The sequence below is a fragment of the Urocitellus parryii genome, unplaced genomic scaffold (genome assembly GCF_045843805.1).
Source record: "Urocitellus parryii isolate mUroPar1 unplaced genomic scaffold, mUroPar1.hap1 Scaffold_35, whole genome shotgun sequence".
NCBI lineage: Eukaryota > Metazoa > Chordata > Mammalia > Rodentia > Sciuridae > Urocitellus > Urocitellus parryii.
The window spans coordinates 772,736-793,822 of NW_027553167.1; the positions used below are offsets into that span (position 1 = coordinate 772,736).

At 36.8% G+C, this 21,087-nt stretch overlaps 1 non-coding gene across 1 annotated transcript; it reads left to right on the top strand.

The window, feature by feature from the left end:
- Nucleotides 1–580: 580 nt before the first annotated feature.
- On the top strand, nucleotides 581–654 carry Trnar-ucu (transfer RNA arginine (anticodon UCU)). The gene has a single exon. It is a non-coding gene; the product is annotated as a tRNA-Arg (tRNA).
- Nucleotides 655–21,087: the final 20,433 nt, after the last annotated feature.

Genomic DNA, 21,087 nt, shown 5'->3' on the forward strand with positions numbered 1-21,087 from the left:
GAGAGGCTGAGGCAAAAGGATCAAATTTCAAAACAGCATTAGCAAAAGTGAGGTGCTAAATGACTCAGTGAAACCTCATCTCTAAATGAAGTAAAAAATAACCCTGAGACTGAGTCTCAGTAGTCCAGTGTTCCTAAATTCAATCTCTAGTATCCACCATAAAAAAAATATGTACCAGGGGGCTGGAGCTGGAGCTCAGTGGTAGCTAACTTGTCTGGCACGTGGCTTAATTCTCAGCACTACATATAAGTAAATAAAATAAAGGTCTATCAACAACTAAAAATTAGTTTTTTACATAGTGTACCTATTTATTGACAGCCTGTTACCTAATTTGCTGTGTACTTTAGTTTTTGAGATGGAAGTTGGCCATGCATGGTAGTGCATGCCTGTAATCTCAGTTGCTTCAGAGCCTGAGATAGGAGGATCCTGAATTTGAAGTCAGTCTCAGCAATGGTGAGAAGCTAAGGAAGTCAGTGAAAACCTTTCTCTAAGTAAAAATAAAAAATAAGGGTAGGGATATGGCTCAGTGTTAGAGTGTCCATGACCTCAATCCCTGGTTTTGCCTCCCAAAATATGGCACTGGGGGTATAGCTCAGCTGGTAGAGTGCTTGCCTTCTAAGCATGAGGCCCTGGGTTTAATTCCCAGTACCACAAAAAACCAAAAACAAAAAAAAAGGAAAGAAAGAGAGAGATTGATCTTTCATGTAGTTTGAATTCAAGTTAGTCCCACTTTTATTTTCCTGCCACACCAGAGAAAGGTGTTTACTGAAATGTTTGGAATGTTTCTATGGTTCAGGGCCATTTTAATAAAAAGATCTTACATATGAAAACAAAATGAATTGAGGACCTTTATTGGGACACATAAACTACACTACCTCATTTAGAAGAGATTAATTCTTTTTAATGTCACCTAATTTTATTCTCCTTTATTCATATGTAAAAATCTCGGATTGTTGGTAAAAATCATGCCTGGAGGGGCTGGGAATGTGGCTCAAGTGGTAGATCACTCACTTGGCATGGGTGCTGCCCAGGTTCCATCCTCAGCACCACCTACTGTAAGGGGGGTCCGGTGGAACGTCGGAGGGAGAGACCACACACAAGAGACTTACTCCATGCAATTGGCAAAAGGGGATTTATTGGGGATCCATTCCAGCGCGCTGGGACTCTGTGCTCACTCAAGAAGGGAGTGCAGCTCAGAGCCCAGAACGGAGGTCAGGTGGAGCTTAAGTACACTTTTTGGAGAGGGCGGTGGGCTTTGTATACATCAGAACAAATCATCATGAGGCGCGGGGAAATTGAACAACAACTCTGAGATGTGATTGGCACAGTCATTGGCGGGCGAGGGTGATTGGTCATTCGTAAGTGGGTTACACATTCAAACTGATTGGTTTGGGCCCTGTGAGGAACTGCACAGGGCCCTAGGCTAAACGGCCAGTAGGGCGTTGTTTTAACTATCTCAGGAATCTGGGTGTAACAGAGGAACTTAATAATACCTAATCTTTTACATTCAAGCTTTCCAGCTTAGAAACTTTACCCTTTCACTACAAACAAAGATGTTGTGTCCCCTGAAAACTAAAAAAAATAAAAATAAAAAAAATCTTTCTCTCTCTCTCTCTCTCTCTCTCTCAAAAAAAAGGGGGGAGCTGGGGATGTGGCTCAAGTGGTAGCGCGCTCGCCTGGCATGCTTGTGGCCCGGGTTCGATCCTCAGCACCACATACAAACAAAGATATTGTGTATGCCAAAAACTAAAAAATAAATATTAAAAAATTAAAAAAAAAGAAAAAGATGGTGCCTGGAACATTTCTATTCCAGGAGCTCAGGTACATGACAATGAATGGCGTGAACTTTTAATGGCACAATGGCACACCTTTAAATCCCCAAAGTGGCGTGAACTCTCAGCCAATAAAGAAGTAAGAGCCCACTCCCCCCAGCTACTCCTCATACCCCGTTGAGCTCATAAATACCAACACCCTCTCCCTCTCACCCTCCCCCTCTCTTCCACTTCCCCCTTCTCTTCTGTGACAGGCCTCTACATTCCTGCTTGTTGAGTTTATGGAGCTTTTCCGCCATTCCCACACAGATGATAAATCAAATCTTTTAAAAATGCTCTCTAGTTCTTTAAGAAAAATGAAAGGAAATATGGGAAAATAGTCATTGATAATATTGAAAGTGGAGTTTTGGGATGAAACAAAATTTCTCACTTTGCCAATTGTGAAGCAAGATTTAAAGTTAGGTAGTCAGTGTAATTAGGTAAATCGGGTCTAATACCGAGTGAAATCTAAAATGGAGGCCATACTGAGAATGACTCAGGGAAAACAGGACAACTGATGGAATGTTAATGAAGTCCTGAAAAGGCCCTATGCCAAAGTCCACCTCAAAGAAATGTTAATGGAGCCCAGGAAACAGCCCCCAACAGATTTGAAGATAGCCCATCACAAAGAAGTGTTAATGAAGTCCTTACTGCCCAGAATACTTCTTTGGCCCACCTGTGTCCAACCCCTCAGGTCTTTCAACCCACATTCCAAAACTATAAAAAGGGGAAAAAACTGCACTTCCATGGATTCCACCTCTTGGGTCCCCTTCTTCCTCCGGGAGAAGTCTTTTCTGCTGTCCTTTAATAAACTTCTAATTTCTACTCTGACCTTGCCTCTGCGTGCTTCTTTGGTGTTATTCTTCAACATTGGGGAAGAAGGACTGTCACCCATCAACAGCGGTAACAATGGGACAAAGGACTTTGTTGAAGGTATTTCCAAAGTTGGGCATTCAGGTTTTTTAACATTTGAAATAGCCCTTAATGGTGCTCATTAACATATCTTCCAGTTAGCCTCCAGCTGTGTTAGAATGAGGTTCATTATCCTGATTACACTGTAATTTTACTATCCCTTCTATTTTATACTAATTCACTATGAAAAAAGAACCCTAGATTTGAATATGTGAACAGAGAGCTAGAAAACTAGAGGTTTATTCTCAGACCTGGGAAGAGCTAAGCAGAAGTTCTGGAATTTATATTGTTGTTCTGAATTTGTGATACTGCTTCCCGTACAAGAAAAAAGCTCAGGAGTCATGAGGAGCATTGAGTTAAAATCAGCAACTTAATGAGGCCCTAAGAAACTCAAAGGGACCCTGTCTCTATATAAAAATATTTAAAAAGGGCTGGGGATGTGATTCAGTGGCTGAACACCCCTGGGTTGAACTGCACAGGGCCCTAGGCTAAATGGCCAGTAGGGCGTTGTTTTAACTATCTCAGGAATTCCAAGTTCTGGGTGTAACAGAGGAATTTAATAATACCTAATCTTTTACATTCAAGCTTTCTAGCTTAGAAACTTTACCCTTTCATAAGCAGAAGAATAACAATTTCAAATTCAGCCTAAATAATATCAGAGGGCCCTAAGAAACTAAGCAAGACTTTGTGTGAAAACTAAAAATAAAATAAAATACAATTTAAAAAGCCTGATGATATAGGGGTTTAGGAGAACTATCCTGGGTTAAGTATTCATTCCTCTCCCCTTAAAAAAGAAAAGAAAGAATAAAAAAAATAAAACCAAAATTTTTACATCTGATGAACTTTTTATTCAATGGGGTTAATATGTTTGAGAAAAACGTCTAAAGCTTATAGCAAGGATTTAAAATAAACTTGGGAAATTGCTGAAAATTGAGTGAAAAATCAAGAACAAGCAATATTTTTAAAATTTCTTATCAGGAGAAATTTGAAAAGAGCCATATTTGATTTCAGTCATGATGAAAATGCAGGATGCTATGGAAACTGCAACAAAGGACTGTATCTATATCACAAAAGTTTTGTAAATGGAGAATATGAAACACTACATTAAAAAAGTGAGGGTGAGACAACATTAAGGCCATATGTGTAATCTAAAATAAATAATATACTAAATCTCCACTATATGAATTTTATCTGGGAGTATGTCTACAAAACAACACAATACTCCTTGCATAAAGCAGAGGATTTGTGATAGTCTCAAATTAAAAATGATTTCACATCTGTGGCTATTGTGCAGGGGCCTATATCAAAAAAGCAAGGTTTGGGGCTCAAGCAGTTGAATGAAGATGTGAGGAACTTTTGGGATGGTAGGCATGCTACTTTTGAAGGCAGCAATAGCCCATAACCAAACTCTAGCTTCTATCCCTCAGCCCCCCAAATTATTAAATAGAACGTTTTTTTTTATGCAGGTAAGACAAAGAAGGCATATCAACAACATTTTACTGATGTAAGAGCATGCTCACAAACAAATGTTTTTGACCTTGAGTACATAGATTGAATATGAGCTTGGTTACTTGTTAAAAATACAGCCCTCTGGAAGCCTGGCCAGGTACTAACATACTTGGTCTTTTTTTTGTCCTTAAATGCCTCATGGCATTGAGCATTTCACAACTTCTACTGTAAGGAGCAATGCTAATCTCTCCATTCTTAAGGTGAAACACAGACTGCTGTTTATCTCTATTCTTACAGACAAAAAAATAATAATCTTACTCTCTTGCCACCTGGGTAAATTATTTTAAAAAGTCCACCAGTTCTGCTTAACAGGTAAAATGGGGTAAATTTGGATACCTGGGCTGGCCATGCCAGTTGTTCACTGGAGCCATTGGCTGCTGTTGTTTCATTGTATGCATCATCCATTGACTGGACTTGAAGGCCTTTATCCTTCTTCTTCTCCCCAGACTCAATCATCACAATGGAGAAGGTTGATGGGTATTTTCAAAATACAGAGATCTTACTCTACTGGATATACTTTGGATTCCTATACTTCTTGATTATTTTGCAATTTCTCATTCTGGTAGTCTCTCATACACTTGCATCAGTTTTTGCTGTCAGATCTATAGAAACCATTCATCCCATGACCAGAGCAGCTGCACATGACTCATTTGACTACTTCTCCAAATCATCTATGACACTGCTGCCACTTTTTTCTTTGGCCAGGGGCTGAGGCCTGGGCTTCAGCAGTTCAACTTCCAAAGTTTATGTTTGCACACAGCGCAGTCAGAATCCTTATTTCTGTTTACAAGGAACTAATCCCACTATGTAACAGCTCTCCACAGGAGTTCACTGTAATTGGACTGAGGCAATAAAATGCTGTATGCTTCTTTGTGTCCATAGTTGCCACTACTCCCCTAAATATCTCCATTAATCTATCAGGACTGAGATATCTCTCACCTGCAAATATCCTAAAGACTATGCGAGTTGCTGTGTGGGTGTTGAGACCCAGGATGTAAAATTTTGGTCTCTAGCAATTGAGAGATGTGAGGAAGAGTTGGCATTGTAGTCATGCTTATGCAGAGGTAACAATAGCTCCCAGGTATCGGAGAGCATTCAGCTCTCTGAATCCTGCATCATTCCATAGGCCCTTTCACATATAGGCCAGAAAACAAAGGTGCATGATCGATATTTTACATAATGAAGACATTCTCAGAAGAAAATGTTTATGACAATGAATGTATACACTTAATCAAGGTATTCATTACTTAAATAAATGATAATAATACTTATAATAATCATCATCATAATAATAACAATAACCTTTTGTAAGCATCAACAACAGAGTAGCTATAGCCATGTTTGGCCTTTCCAATGATCCACACTTATAGGTTTCATCATCAAAAAATCTACACACCTGAAGTCTTCTGCAATGATATATTAGCAAGGAGGTAAGAGCTCTGCATCCACAGGCCTCAAAAAATATGCTGTATTGTGATATGACTAGAACACAATCCCCCTGTCTAGGATTACTAAAAGCCATCTCCAGATGGTATCTAAACAAGCTCATCATTCTTCCAACTTATCATTGATCAACTGCTGTGTGGCTGCATCTAAAGATATCATATGTATTGAAGTCATACTGATATTATTATATGGCAGAAACCCATTCCTGTGCTGCTGATAACAAACCAACTGCTATGTGATTTTGCAACACAACTTTTTGCATTTGATATTTTTCTTTATTAACTAGAGTTATAGCCTGCTTTGAAAGATTTAAGGTTTGGTTGTGTACTCTGTATCTTATTCACGAAGGTTGCATAAAAATAAAGAAAATACCTCATCCTCATGAGTTTGAAATTTTATTTATCATATAGTCTTCTCTTTAGCTATAAGCACACCATAATTTTCCATAGGCTGTATGGTTTTAACCTAGTATCCTAATAATTCCAGAAGAAAAAACAGAAGTACAAACATATTGAGTAACATTTGCAAATTAAATCAAAGTTTAGGCAGTAAAAAATTGTCTGGATAAGATGGAGATCAACTGACTGTTGACTATAATAGATAATGTTACCTTCAGTATACATTGAAATATGGGTTTCATTTAAACCTTAGGAATTAAGCCAGATTTAATAAAGGGGTGATTATAACAGCTGCTTCTCTGCTTATCATTTCAATTTTGCCTATTCATAAACCAGGAAACAAGAGCCAATATTGTAATGCATGTCTATAATTTCAGTGACTTAAGAGGCTGAGGAAGAAGGATTTTAAGTTCAAGGCTAGACTCAGCAACTCAGTGGGGCCTTAAGCATCTTAGTGAGAACTTGGCTTGTCTTTAAAAACAAATGGGCTGGAGATGTGATTTGTGATAAAGTGTTCTGAGTCCAGTCCTTGGTACAAAAAAAAAAAAAACATTCTGCTTTTTTGTGCCACTATCTAACTTCTAAGACAATAATGAAAGATTGATAATTCATGTAGTCTAGAGGATGTGAGTTGTGGCTTTGGGGTCACAGAGAATTGATCCTGAATTCTAGTAAAGTTGCTTAATATTCAGGAGACCTTTAAAATATTCTTTCACACTGAACAGCTATGTAAACATCATCCATTACAAAAAGCAGAATGATACAGAGTGTCAACATATTAGCAATTCTTTAGCCCTATCTGTACATATAAAGTTGACAATGTGTTTTACTCCTCTAGTAGCCAAAGTGCAGAGTATATTTCCCAAATTTTGGATCTGAGCTCTTGTTTTTTGTGAGTGACTTATGTAAATCTGTGACTATGAAAGTGTATTAGTCAGGAAATACTTTGAATACTTTGTTTTTACTTTCATAACACTGTCACCTCCACCTTAATTTATTTGAGCCCACCTTAATTTATTTGATTCTGTGAAGAAGGGTGCATTTTTGGCAACCATATCTCCCTCTGAAGTTCAGTAACCTTGCCAACTATCACCTAATGCAGTAAAAAGATCCCATATGAACCCAGGCTTAATTGATGATAAGCCCACACTTGAGACAATAATTTTTATATGGTTTCTTCTTATTCAGTGATAGATATCTAATTCACTAAACATGGGCTGAATGCCAGAATTCAATCACATGTTGAACAGAAGTTATGTGAAAAACATATTGTGCCTTATAGGTACTGGTTAAATTGTTATTAATTTAAATTTAAACTTTAATCTCTTGACAGGCTTTTGTGAATTATTTGTAAATATGTGTAGACTTCTATGCCTTTAATGTTTGATGATATTCTCAGAGTACCCCATACTAAAGAAGAAAATTGAAATCACAGCCCTGCATTAGGTTAAAGACAAAACTGCAAAATAATTTTTTTAAAAATGTTTAGACTCTAGTTTCTGGATTACTGATGATCTGATGACCTAGAGTCTTCTCTCCAGTGATACCAATCTCTTTTGGTTAAAGTATGATATCTAAAATGAAAATGGATCTGTGCCCAGAATCCTGTGAGAAACAGTTTCCGCTTTTGTACACTTCTAAGTTGTAGATGGCTTCTCTTTCAAAGTGCAGAGTCTCTCCTGTTCTTTGGCCCTGAAAGAATGTTGTTTAGTATCTTTATTCCATAACATATGAAACAGAACTGAGTTGTCCATTTTTTTTTTTTCACCTTGCTGAGGTCAGGGTATTTATAGATCTCAAACATGGAATACAGCTGTGGTGACCATAGATATCCCTACGAGGTCAAGAGTGAATTTTAGGATGAAGCTTGAAAAATACATTTATTTATTTGTCAATTTATATTTTCAAAAATAATAATATTTTGGATATAGTGGTTTAAGTTATTAAATTGATTTAAGCTGTCCTTCTTAATTTTTATTATGAATACTAGAAATTTTTAAATTATACTAATGCATTATATTGTTTTTCCCTCTGGGAAAATATTAATGCCTTAGGACATTGCTTAGAAGTTTAAAATAAAACTTGCTTTCTCATAAGACCAGAGAGCACAAAAGTTAAATGAAATTTTAAAGTAATTTTGATAAAATTTTTATTCATGATATTTTGGGTGTGTGGGAGATCTTGCCTCTCGGTTTTATTTTCCCCATTGGGTTTCTCCCCACTGAAATTAAGTTTTCATCACTGAAAGGAAAGTGACCACAACACTCGGAGTGACCAAAAGATCTTTATTGCAGCAGTGCAACAAAGAGAAAAGAAGGAAGGAGAGAGAGAGAGAGAGAGAGAAAGAGAGAGAGAGAGAGAGAGAGAGAGAGAGAGAGAGAGAGAGAGAAAGAAGAGAAGAGATGAACAGGGAGAGAGCAAGAGCAAGAGAGAGACAGAGAGTGCATGCAAGAAAGATGAAGAGCAAGAGAGAGAGAGATCAAGAGAGAAAGAGCAAGAGAAAGAGAGCAAGAGAGAGAGGGGCCTGGCAGGAGGGAGTTTTTATAACCCAAATCTAATGGGGCCTCTGGGTCTGCAAGCTGCCTTGTTGGCCCAAGGGGGGTTGAGTGCTCAGCCTTGAGAGGGACTTGACACAAACAGGTGATAAAGGACCAGATAGAGGGGGGTTTGAGTGCATGGGCTATCTTGCAGCCAACATCTGTTCAGCCTGCCCTGCAGACAACACAGTTCAGCCTGCTCTGCACCCAACAATCACATGAGAAGAACATCACATAATCTTTTATCTTTTCCCTTCTCACTAAGGTGTGGCTGTAGAGTTTAAGAGTGGTGAGGATAATACAAATCATGAGAAGTGATGACATGTCATTCCAAGTCCTCATCAGCCTCCCCAGCTCAAGTGATTTTTTATTGAGCTGGCTGAACATCTGTTCATTTGCTCTACTCTATATACTAAATTTTGGAGCTTTTTTACCCTTTTTTCAATTCTTGTTAGTTACCACCAGATTTTTTTATGACATCATTTACTCTAGGATCAGAAACATCTGGTCTGGTGGTCTGCACCTTGGTCTTCTCACCCTTCCCTCTTATTAGGTGAGGACAACCTGCCAGAGGCCTCACTGTGTTTATCAAGGTGAGGGGAAGTGATTAGTTTATGTCTGAGGGCAATATTGCAGGGCTTCTTTAGGCATGCTTGGTGAGGCTGCATGTTTCAAACTGAAGTTTTTAAAATGGAGTTTTTTTAGGCCAGGCCTAAGGCCATCCTCACAATAGTGTAGTTAATTTGTCCAAAATTAAGGTGTTTTTGTTTGTTTGTTTGTTTCTTTAATGTATTTGTCCTCAATTAAATTTTTTTTCTTTTTTTCTTTTTGTACCAGATATTTAACTCAGGGGCACTGAGATACATCCCCAGTCTTTTTGTATTTATTTAGAGAGAGCGTCTCACTTAGTTGCTTAGTGCCTTGCTTTTGCTGATGGTTGATTTGAACTCATGATACCCATGTATAATTCTTCTGTGCCACAGGGGTTATTGCCTGTGCCACCAAATTTGCTCTCAACTGAGTTTTTAAATATGTAAAACAACTTTATTAAAGTGACATTTAGAAGCATTACTAATATTCAAGCAAACTCCTTTGTCCTGGTCTGGCAGGAAATAAAAGTGGAACTGGACTTTAATTTAAATAACAAGAAAGTTCAATTGCAAGGGCTTAATTAGAACACAGATAATTAGAAGGTTACAGGCCATAGAACTGTTGTACTTGTTTAAAATAATGTTTTTCTTAATTGTGGATGAACAAAATATCTTTGTTGTTGTTGTTATTATTATTATTATTATTAATGTGGGTCCAGTATCAAACAGACTACCTCATGTATACCAGCCAAGCATTCTACTACTGAGCAACAACCCTAAATCCTTACCTGGTGTTTTTAAAATATTTATTTATATTTAATTTATTTATATGGGGCGCTGAGAATTAAGCTCAGGGCCTCATATATGCTAGGCAAGCACTGTACCACTGAGCCACACCTTCAGCTCTTTCCTGGTACTTCTTAAATACCTGTTTTACATAAATTTCAATTAGTAGCTTTAACCCTTTTCCAATATTTGTTTGGATTAAATCAATAACCTAGAAATCAGTGAAGCAAAGTCTAGTTTTATCTGAAACTCTGATTTTTCTTCCTCTTTTTTCCCCAGACCAGACACCTTATCACAGTGTCTGAATTAAGATTCCCCCTTGAGGTATTTACTGTATGTTGTCCACATTCCAAACTCCCAAATTTACCTATTGCTTAGTTTTGGAAAAATCTTGCAGAATTTCTCCAGAGGTACCAAAATTTCTTGGAGTACTCAGAAGAATCCATATCTGAGTCTTGCCTTTTGGGGAGCAGTTTGAATTATAAGTATTCAGCCTTTAAGGCAAGTAGATGGATGATCTGCAGCTGGAAGAAACCTTTTCATCAATACCTTGTATCTAAAAGGCACTTCATTTGATTCCTTTTATTAGATACTGTGAATAAACCTACAATAAAAATGAAAGTGAAGTAATATCTTTAACAAAAGTGTTCCAATTTCTTTAGATATTTATCCAGAATTATAATTACTGGGTTATAGGGCATTTTTTAAACCAAAAATTGTTATTGTTATTTATTTTTACTTATTTAGGCACTTTACCACTGTGTTACATCCCTATTTTTTTAATAAGAAAGGATATCACTGAGTCACTTAAGCCATTGCCAAGTTTCTGAGGCTGGTCTTGCATTTAAGTTCCTCCTGTTTCATCCTCCCAAGCCACTGAGAGTACAGACATTCACAATGATACCCTGCTTCAAAAAATTATTATTAGTGGATTATATGGCATTTTTATTTTGAGCTCTTAAGAACCATGATAGGGGCTGGGAATGTGGCTCAAGCTGTAGTGCATTTGCCTGGCATTCGTGTAGCACTTGGTTTTATCCTCAGCACCACGTATAAATAAAGATGTTGTGTCTGCTGAAAACTAAAATGAATAAATAAATATTAAAATTCTCTCTCTCTCTCTCTCTCTCTCTCTCTTTCAAATGTATTTTATTTTATTTTAAAGATAGAGAGAGGAGCTAGAGAGAGAGAGAGAATGTTTTTAATATTTATTTTTTAGTTCTTGGCGGACACAACATCTTTGTTGGTATGTGGTGCTGGACACAACATCTTTGTTGGTATGTGGTGCTGAGGATCGAACCCGGGATGCACGCATGCCAGGCGAGCGCGCTACCGCTTGAGCCACATCCCCAGCCCCTCTCGCTCTCTCTTTAAAAAAAAAGAACCACGAAATTTTTTTTTCAAAAGTATCTTTATTAACTTTATATTGTAACCAAAATTTTTATCTATCCATATACACCAATACTCTGGAGTCCCTACTATCTTTCAGATATTTGTTTAGTTTGGTGTGGTTTGGTGCTAGGAATTGAACTCCATGTGTGCTTATCACTGAGTTATGTCTCCAGTCCTTTTTTTTGAGACAGGTGATATATTACTAATCTCTCAATAAGTTGCTTATAGCCTTTCTATGTTGTTAAGGCTGTCTTTCAAAATCACAATCCTCCTGACTTGCCTCTCCAGCCTCTAGTATATTTGCACCACACCTAGCTCTTTCAGATTATTATAATAACCTTTTCAACAACTCTGCCCAGGCTACAAAAAATCTCTTTGACTGATGCATTTTATCCCTGAGAAAAGTTTATATTGTAAGGGACTAGCAAAACGTCGGAGGAAGAGACCACAAGAGACTGGCTTCATGCAATAAGTGTAAGGGGATTTTTATTGAGGATCCTGATTCAGCGTGCTGAGGCTCCAGGCTCACTCAGGAAGGGAAAGCAGTCCAGAGCAGGGGTTGAACAATGCTTAAGTACACTTTTTGAGGAGGGCGGGGGCTTTGCATACATCACAGTCTCCTTTAACAAATCACCTTACACCGAGGAAAAAATCAAACAATAATTTTTAGAATTGATTAGTACATTCATTGGTGGGAACAGGGCGAGCTGGAGTGATAGGTCATTCCTAAGGAGAGGGTTACATTTAAAATGATTGGTTTAGGCCCTGAGGTGTGTACGTGCTGGATCGCACAGGGTCTTGAATGTTTACATGACAGGTTACATAGGGTCCTAGGCTATAAATCAATTAAATGGCCAGTAGGGCCTTGTCTTAACTGCCTCAGGAATTTAACTCATGCTTTGCAGTTTAGAAGCAGGTTTACAGTGCCTGGTCCTTTACATTTTAACTCAGGCTTTGAAGCTTAGAAACTTCACCCTTTCAATATGAAGTAGCAAATGTAGGACTATTCTGTAAAGATTTGTTGGAATAAACAGGGATCATTGTTTTTTAAGCTTCTTTCTGAACAGCTGTTTGGTATCATAGTTCATAAAAGTGCTGGGAAAATAATGTAAATTCATTTGTTTGAAATCTACAGAGATTTACATAAGCTCAATCACCTTTTGTTCTAGAGTTTGAAACTTCAGGACATAGTAAGGTAAATAAAATATGTTAAAGTTGAGATATTCAGTACACACATCCACACACACATCCACACACACAAAAAAAAATCTTTCTAGGAGCAGTTGGTAGTTCTGCCATTATTACTAGCATATCAGGGACATAGTAACATAAACAAAATATGTTAAATGTGAAACATTCAATACACACATACACACACCCCAAAAAAAAAAAACTTTTTCTAGGAGGAATTGGTAGTTCTGGCCTTATTACTAGTGTATCAGGGTTGGGGCAGGATTCAGAAAGTGCTAAAATCTCACTCAAGCTAAGAGTAGTTTACTGGATTCCTCCCTATTTCACCTATAATACAAGCTAGAGTGAAATTCATCTGTCAGCAACAGCAATTGGGAAAATATGGTGGCAGATTTTTTTTTAGATAAATTGACAGCTTTGATATTTGGGTATTTTTGTGTCTTGGTCACAGCTGATGAAACACTTCTGAAAAATTTTATGGCTCCTAGATATCACCATTTTTTTTGTATCATTTCTTTCATATTTCCTTCTTTTTTTTGTGGTGCTAGAGATTGAACCCAGGGCCTTGTGTATACAAGGCAAGCACTCTAAAAACTGTGCTGCATCCTCAGCCCCTCTCTCACATTTCTGTTCACTAGAGGTGATGATGGTAATTGGGAATTTTGTCCCAAATATGGTACATTTCTTAAGACCGGACTAGTATCCAATGTATCTAAATCTAGTGTCAAGGATGTAAATAATTTAAAAGTAATAGTGAGCTAGTTGGAAAATTCATCTAGGTTATTAACTACTGCTTGGGAAGTTAGTCTACTCTCCAATATATAAAAGTGAGAGAGAAATTCTTTATTAAAGTGTATATAAGAAAAAAGAGGAGTTTTGACACAGCTTTTAGTTGACCCAGACAACTTAAGCAGGTGATTAGAGTTCTGCAAAGATGATAAATCCATGAGTTATTTGGAATAATGTGATTTTATCTAGTCTTCATAAATGAAGATTGAGGTCTAATATAAATCAGGCTTGGCAAAGGAAAAACATTTCAATGAAAACTAAATGTATGAATAAACACATTAAACAATATTTAACCAAAAGTCAACATTCAGAATATTTATGCAAATATGTAATCACCAGTAATGTAAAAACAATGACAACTAAAAAAATGAATTAATAAAAAACAAATAAATAATGCAATGAATGAATTAATTAATGAATAGCTAACAAGTGCAAAGATGTAATGTGACTGGAATTGTCAAAGTCAGCTTGTAGCTATGAAAAAGTGTAAGGTACATAGAAATGGTGTTTTACTACTTACTGAGACATACCCTATGAAGTATAAATTCCACTCCTAGGTGGTAAGAGTTGAACACAGAACCCATTCACCTGGCTCTCTCACTTGGGAACTGTGCAAAAAATTACTTTTTTCTTTCCCTCAAATTTTATTGCTGCTTCCAAGAACACTACCCTTTATATTCACACTATCATTGTAGCATGTGAACCCCTCTACTATTCAAGTTTTTCTTCTTTTTTTCATTGCTCTTTTTCTCCCTACCCCCATATCATCCACCAATACTTATTTTGTATAGCAAAATCTACATAATCAGCAATCACCAGTCTTATATCTTACTATATCCATTTCCTACCTTGTGCATGACCACTTTGAGATCCCCTCCATAAAAAAATCAATAGTCCAAAGTGATCAGAATGGGGGTAAAAATTGCAGAATATTAAAGGACAGTTAAACAACAAGAAAGCTATAAAAGTGTGCTTCATTTAAAGGTGAAAATAAAAAGAAAATCTTTAGACTTCATTAGTTAAAATAAAAGATCAAAAATTTATGGGTCTCAATAATTTGAATTATACTTGTGAGTCACTTTTTTGGGGAAAGGGATATAAGAACATTGCTAAAGAGTTTAAAGTTCAGGGGCTGGGGATGTGGCTCAAGAGGTAGCGCGCTCCCCTGGCATGCGTGCAGCCCGGGTTCGATCCTCAGCACCACATACCAACAAAGATGTTGTATCCGCCGAGAACTTAAAAATAAGTATCAAAAATTCTCTCTCTCTCCTCTCTCACTCTCTCTTTAAAAAAAAAAATAAAAAAAAGAGTTTAAAGTTCAAACTGTTTTTTTTATGAAACAAAGAATAGAAAAATTAAAAAATATATTAAAGTAATTGTGATATCATTTTCATAAAAATATATATACATATTTATTCATAAATTGCTTTAACCTTATAAACAGTTATAAGTGTCAATATATTTTTCTCTGGGCTAGGTCCTATTATTGGAAGAAAACTTTGCCTTAGAATAACCCCATACAGAGGCATTTAATACAATTAACAGGCTAATAATAATAATAATAATAGTAATAATAATAAGTGAGGTGGGGAGAATTTCAGGTTGTGAAGCATACCTGTAATATAAGTTACTTGAAAAGACATCACAGAAGAATTTTATACATTGTCTGAAGACATATATGTATATATTATTTATAAAAAGTGTTTATGAGTTCTGTAGTGAGGGTGCACAAGTCCAATACAAAGTCTTTTTTTTTCTTGAATATTTTTTGTTGTACATGGACACAGTATCATTAGTAGTTTGTTTATTGGCTTTTCTAAAATATTTATTTTTAGTTTTTGGCAGACACAACTTTTTGTTTGTATGTGGTGCTGAAGATTGAAACTGGGCCGCCCGCATGCGAGTGTGCTACAGCTTGAGCCACATCCCCCTCTTGGGTGGCTTTTTAATGCAGTGCTTTGTATTCAACCCAGTACCTCATGCATGCTAGGGAAGTTCTCTACCACTGATCCATAACCCTAGTCCCCAAAGTCCTTTATTTATTCTTTTTTTTTTGGGGGGGGAGTGTGTGCGTGTAGTACAGGGGATTGAATCCATGGCCTTATATCAGCAAAACAAGAACTCTACTGACTAAGCTATATTCTCAGCCCTGATCTGTAGTCAGTTAACAATGACAATGGAGCAGCCTGTCATTCAGACTTTGATTCTGTGCTCACTTGGCTCAGATTGGAGGCAGTGCCTGAAGCCTTGACCAGTCAGTCACTTAGGTGAGAACTGTCCAATCTTCACGCAGCCAGTGATGAGGGGGAGGGCTTCCACAATCTTCTGTTCTCTTTGTGTCTGAAACCCTCCATTTTTTCAATCAGTTTGTAGGCTTCTGTCCTGGATCTGGAGCCCAAGTGTCTGTGTTATGCAGAATCTGAAAACAAACCACAGGGAGAACGCTGAGAACCCTGAGAGTCAGAAAATGGTAAGTATGCCTTGTTATATTGAGACTGGGTAGGAAGGTGGCTTAAAGCTGACAGGAGTTGCAATGGTGGAAACTGGCAGTAATGGCTAGGGACTCCTCGTGGTCCTCTCCAGAGTCTTGTGGCCAGAGGGTCTCTCTGTGGTAGCTTAGCCTTCACCTACCTCTGACTAGTCTAGTGAGGCTTAGATTAGCAGTTGAAAACCTGGGTATTTTATTCCATAATTGTATGGTGTTTTCAGCTTCTTTCTAAAGCCCTTTGTGGGCTTCCATGTGCCATGAGTCCAGCATGTCTCCAGATTGCTTAGTGAAGACTGAGATAATTACCAGGAGAGAACTACAAATCCATTCATTGTATTTATGCATGAGAGAGGCTGTTAATTTTAGGGGTTGTTACTCATGATGGTTTGTTTGTTTGTTTGTCTAATTATTGTTATTATTATTATTATTTTTGTGTGTATGTTGCTTTCTTTTTGGTACCAGAAATTCAACCCAGAGGTGTTCATCCACAGATTCACTTTCCCACCCCTTTTTTAATATTTTTATTTAGAGACAGGGTTCCTTTGAATTTCTTAGGGCCTCACAATTTTGATGATACTGGCTTTTAACTCATTTTCTTCATGAGTCCTGAGATTTTTAAATGTAGCAGAAGCAGTATCTCAAATCCAAAACAAAAATCTGAAATCCAGAACTTCAGTTTAGCTTTCCATAGGTCTTAGAATAAACCCCTGGTTTTCTAGCTCTCTGTTCACATATCCAAAACTAGGGTTCTCTGTTCACAGAAAATAAGTATAAAATAGAATAAATAGTATAATGACCATGTAATATGGATAATGGGCCTCACTCAAACACACCTGGTGGCTAACCAAAAGATGTTAATGAGCACCATTAAGGCCTATTTCAAATGTAAAAGACCTTGAAGCCCACTTGTGGGAACATCTTCAACAAAGTCCTTTGTCCCAGGGGTGATTCCTGATTGAATTTGAAGAAAAAAGGATGGGTCATAGAAAGAATGAAAGTGAACTCAAATGGTAGTCATGATGCCTTTTTCTAAGCCTATTATAAATGCATTATGCTTCCTGTTCTGCCCAAAACCATCAGTAAACTTCTAAGATGGCACACAAAGATGAGTTTGTTTTTTTTCTGGTATCATTCCTCATACCACATGGTGCGTGTTCTATTTCTTCTTGCTTAAATAGATTTTTTTTCCTTCATAAGTTATGAGACAAGCACCCAGACAAGCCCCCAAGCAGAATAAAATTAGGTGACATTAAAAAGAATGAATCTCTCCTAAATGAGGTTTATGTGTCCCAATTAAAAATTTAAAAAAACTGTAATGGATCATCAATTGAGGGTTTATTTATTTATTAATTTGTTTGTTTATTTATTTATGGTCAGACAACCTGGGGTTGTGGCTCAGTGATAGAGCATTCACCTAGCACGTGCAAGGCCCTGGGTTTGATCCTCAGCAACACATAAAAATATGTAAATAAAAAAAAATAACCCACACAAACACTCCAAATATTTCAGGAAACTTTTATTCTGGTGTGGCAGGAAAAAATAAAAGTGGGACTAACTTGAATTTAAATTACATGCAATTTGAATCTCTCTCTCTCTCTCTCTGAACTGGGGATTGACCCCAGGGCCTCATGCTAGGAAAGCAAGCACTCTACAAGCTGAGCCACATTTTTTTGGGTGGGAGACCAGAGATTAAAGTCAGGGACACTCTATCCCTGAGCCACATCCCTACCCCTATTTTGTATTTTACTTAGAGACAGGGTTTCACTGAGTTGCTTAGTGCCCCACCATTGATGAGACTGGTTTTGAATTCATGATCCTTATGTCTCAGTCTTGTAAATAGCTGATATTGCAGGCATGCACCACCATGCCTGGCCAACTCCAATCTCTTTTTTTTTTAAAGAGAGAGTGTGTGTGTGTGTGTGTGTGAGAGAGAGAGAGAGAGAGAGAGAGAGGGAGAGAGAGAGAGAGAGAGGGAGAGAGAGAGAGAGAGAGAGAGAGAGAGAGAGAGAGATATTTTTAAATTTAATATTTATTTTTCAGTTTTGGGCAGACACAACATCTTTGTTTGTATGTGGTGCTGAGGATCAACCCCAGGCTGCGCGCATGCCAGGCGAGCCCACCACCACTTGAGCCACATCCCCAGCCCCAGCCAACTTCAATCTTAAGGGCTAAAGTACACGAAATTTAGATCAAAGTCCATGTTAATTTCTTGGTACTATATATATAAAGTTGTTGATAGACCTTATATTCCAGTGCCTCACATGTGCCAGACAAGTGAGCTCCACTGAGCCCCAGCCCCAGCCACCTGGTACATGTTTTATGGGAAATATTGGAGATTGAACTTACGAACACTTGACTACTAAGATAAATCCCCAGGATTTTTTTTTACTTTATTTAGAGACAGGATCTCACTGTGTTTCTTAGCACCTCGCTTCTGCTAAGGCTGGCTTTGAAATTTTGATAATTATTCCTCAGCCTCTTCAGCAACTGGGATTACAGGCTTGCACTAACACACCCAGCCCCTGGTACATTTTTAATACCTGTTTTATGTAGATTTTAACCAGTAGCCTTAACTTTTTTTTCTAATATACATTTGATTTTAATCCATAACCCAGAAATCAGTGAAACAGAATCTATTTTTTATCTGCAACTCTGCTTTTGGTTATGTCAGTGTCTGAGTTAATATTCCCCATTAAAGAATTTACTATGTCTTGTGTTCTCATTCTGACCTCCCATCTGACCTAGTTCTGAGTTTTAGAATATCTGAAACAAGGTGCCCAGAGATTCCAAATTTTTTGGAGTATTTAGAAAATACCACTCTCTGAGTCTTGTCTTCTAGAGACCAGTTTGAATTTTAAGTGTGTAGCTTCTGAAGGGACTAATTGGATGCTTTGCAGCTGGAAGGCATTTTTTGATATACTTTTTATATAAAAGGTACTTTATTTGTTTCCTTTTATTAGATACTGTGAATAAAGGTACAATAAAAAATAGATGTGTGGCAATATATTTAGCAAAAGGATTCCAATGTTTTTACATATATACCCAAAGTTATTATTACTGGATTGTATGGCATTTTTTTTTACCAACAATTATTATTTATTTATTTTTATTTATTTAAATACTGGAGATTAATCCCAGGGCACTTTACCAGTGTGCTACATACCCAGTCTCCAACACTTTTATTTATTTATTTATTTATTTTTGAGAGAGGGTTTTACTGAGTTTCTTAGGACCTTGTCAAGTTCTTGAGGCTGGTCTTTAACTTGAGGAATAAATCCCTAGATTCCTACCTCTTATTCTCCTAAGCCACTGGGAGTACAGACATGTACGATTTTGCATTGCTATCCCAAATTATTAGTAGTGGATTATGTGGCATTTTTATTTTGGGCTTTTAAAGAACCTTAACACTTTTATAAAAATGTATTTATTAAATTTTTATTGTCACCAACATTTTTACATATTTGTGTACCCTTGAATCCCTATTCATTATGAGATATTTGCTTGGTTTTGTATGGTTTGGTGCTGGGTATTGAACCCAGAGTTGAATACCACTGAGATACATCCACATTCTTTTTTATGTTATATTTTGTGACAGGCTCTCATTAAGTTGATTGTAGCCTTGTTATATTACTGAGGCTGTCTTTGTACTAACAATTCTCCTGTGTCATTTTCTATAGCTTCTAGAATTTCAGGCATAAACCACCCACAAATGACAATTTTAGATTTTTATAATAGCCATTCCTACAGCACTGCATAGGCTGAATAAAATCTATTTGATTAATGCATTGAATCCCTGAGGCAAGTTTATGTGAAGTATCCAGTTTAGGAGTGTTATGTAAACATTAGCAAGGATTGTGGAATGTGGTAGACATTATTATCTAAAGTACATATATGGGGCTGGGGATGTGGCTCAAGTAGAAGTGCACTTGCCTGGCATGCATGCAGCCGGGGTTCTATCTTTAGCACCACATACAAACAAAAATGTTGTGTCCACAGAACACTAAAAATAAAAATAATAAAATTCTCTCTCTCTCTCTCAAAAAAAAAATAAAGTACATATATGAAGACAGGAATTGATGTGAACATACTTTATATACAAACAGAGGTATGAAAAATTGTTCTATATGTGTAATAAGAATTGTGATGCATTCCACTGCCATGTATTTAAAAAATAAAACAACAAAAAAAAATCTTTATATGTATTGCTGAGAATCAAACTCAGTGCTTTGCACATTTTAGCAAAGTAATCTACAACTGAGACACAACTCCAGCCCATGCACCCAGCTTTTTATACACTCTTTGTAGCAATCAGAAACAACTTTAAAAATTAAAATTGCATTTATATCACTTTTCCTAGTACGGTAATGTATTACTAACTAAACATATTCTTAGTATTTTTTAAAAAGTAATCTAATGGATGACTGTTATATTTTCCAGGGATTATTTTATCACTTCTTTAGGCCTTGGTGAAGGGTCTTTTTTTTTTCAGAATATAGATTTCTTCTATTATCAAATGGGTCCATGCTAACTGTGTTGAAAATAGTGATTCTAAAACTTCACACAATCCACACATTTGCAAGACTATAGGGGAAAGGGAAAGACAATATTCACAACCAAGAAACCATTTCCCATGGAAGCATAGTATCAGTGTCCAACCTGGAGTGTAATCTAGATCTTTCAGTGGTAAGGTTGTTTAAGAACCACAACCATAGGTTTTTGGGATCCTCTAAAGTACACTGAATGACTTTAAATCACTTACTCTTCTTCAAAATAAAATTTCTGCTACCTACTTAAAAAATAAAGCACTATGAATGAGAAAGGTGAATGAGACTTAAGTTCTTTGGAGGTACCAAGGTTGACGTTTAATTATAGTTTATAAATAGTCAAATAAGAAGGGCCTTTGAGTTGCCTCAACTTTTCCAACACATGATGTAGAATATTTAGATGAACTGACATGAAATAATGAAAATGCATTTCAGGGAAGTGATATCACAGAAATTTTCATGGTAGAATCTTGGAAATGTGGGAAAAATATATTCATATACATATGCATTTCTATAGAAAAAAATAAGTGATAAGTACATGAGTATGAGGGTAAATTCCGTGTGCCTCATGCATTGTAGGTTAAAGGTAATGATGAAGTAGTAATTGAGGAGATCCAGAATTCTATAATCCTGGAAGATATTAATAGCAATTTAGAAAAAGAAAATATATTTAAATCCCTTTTGATTTACCTCT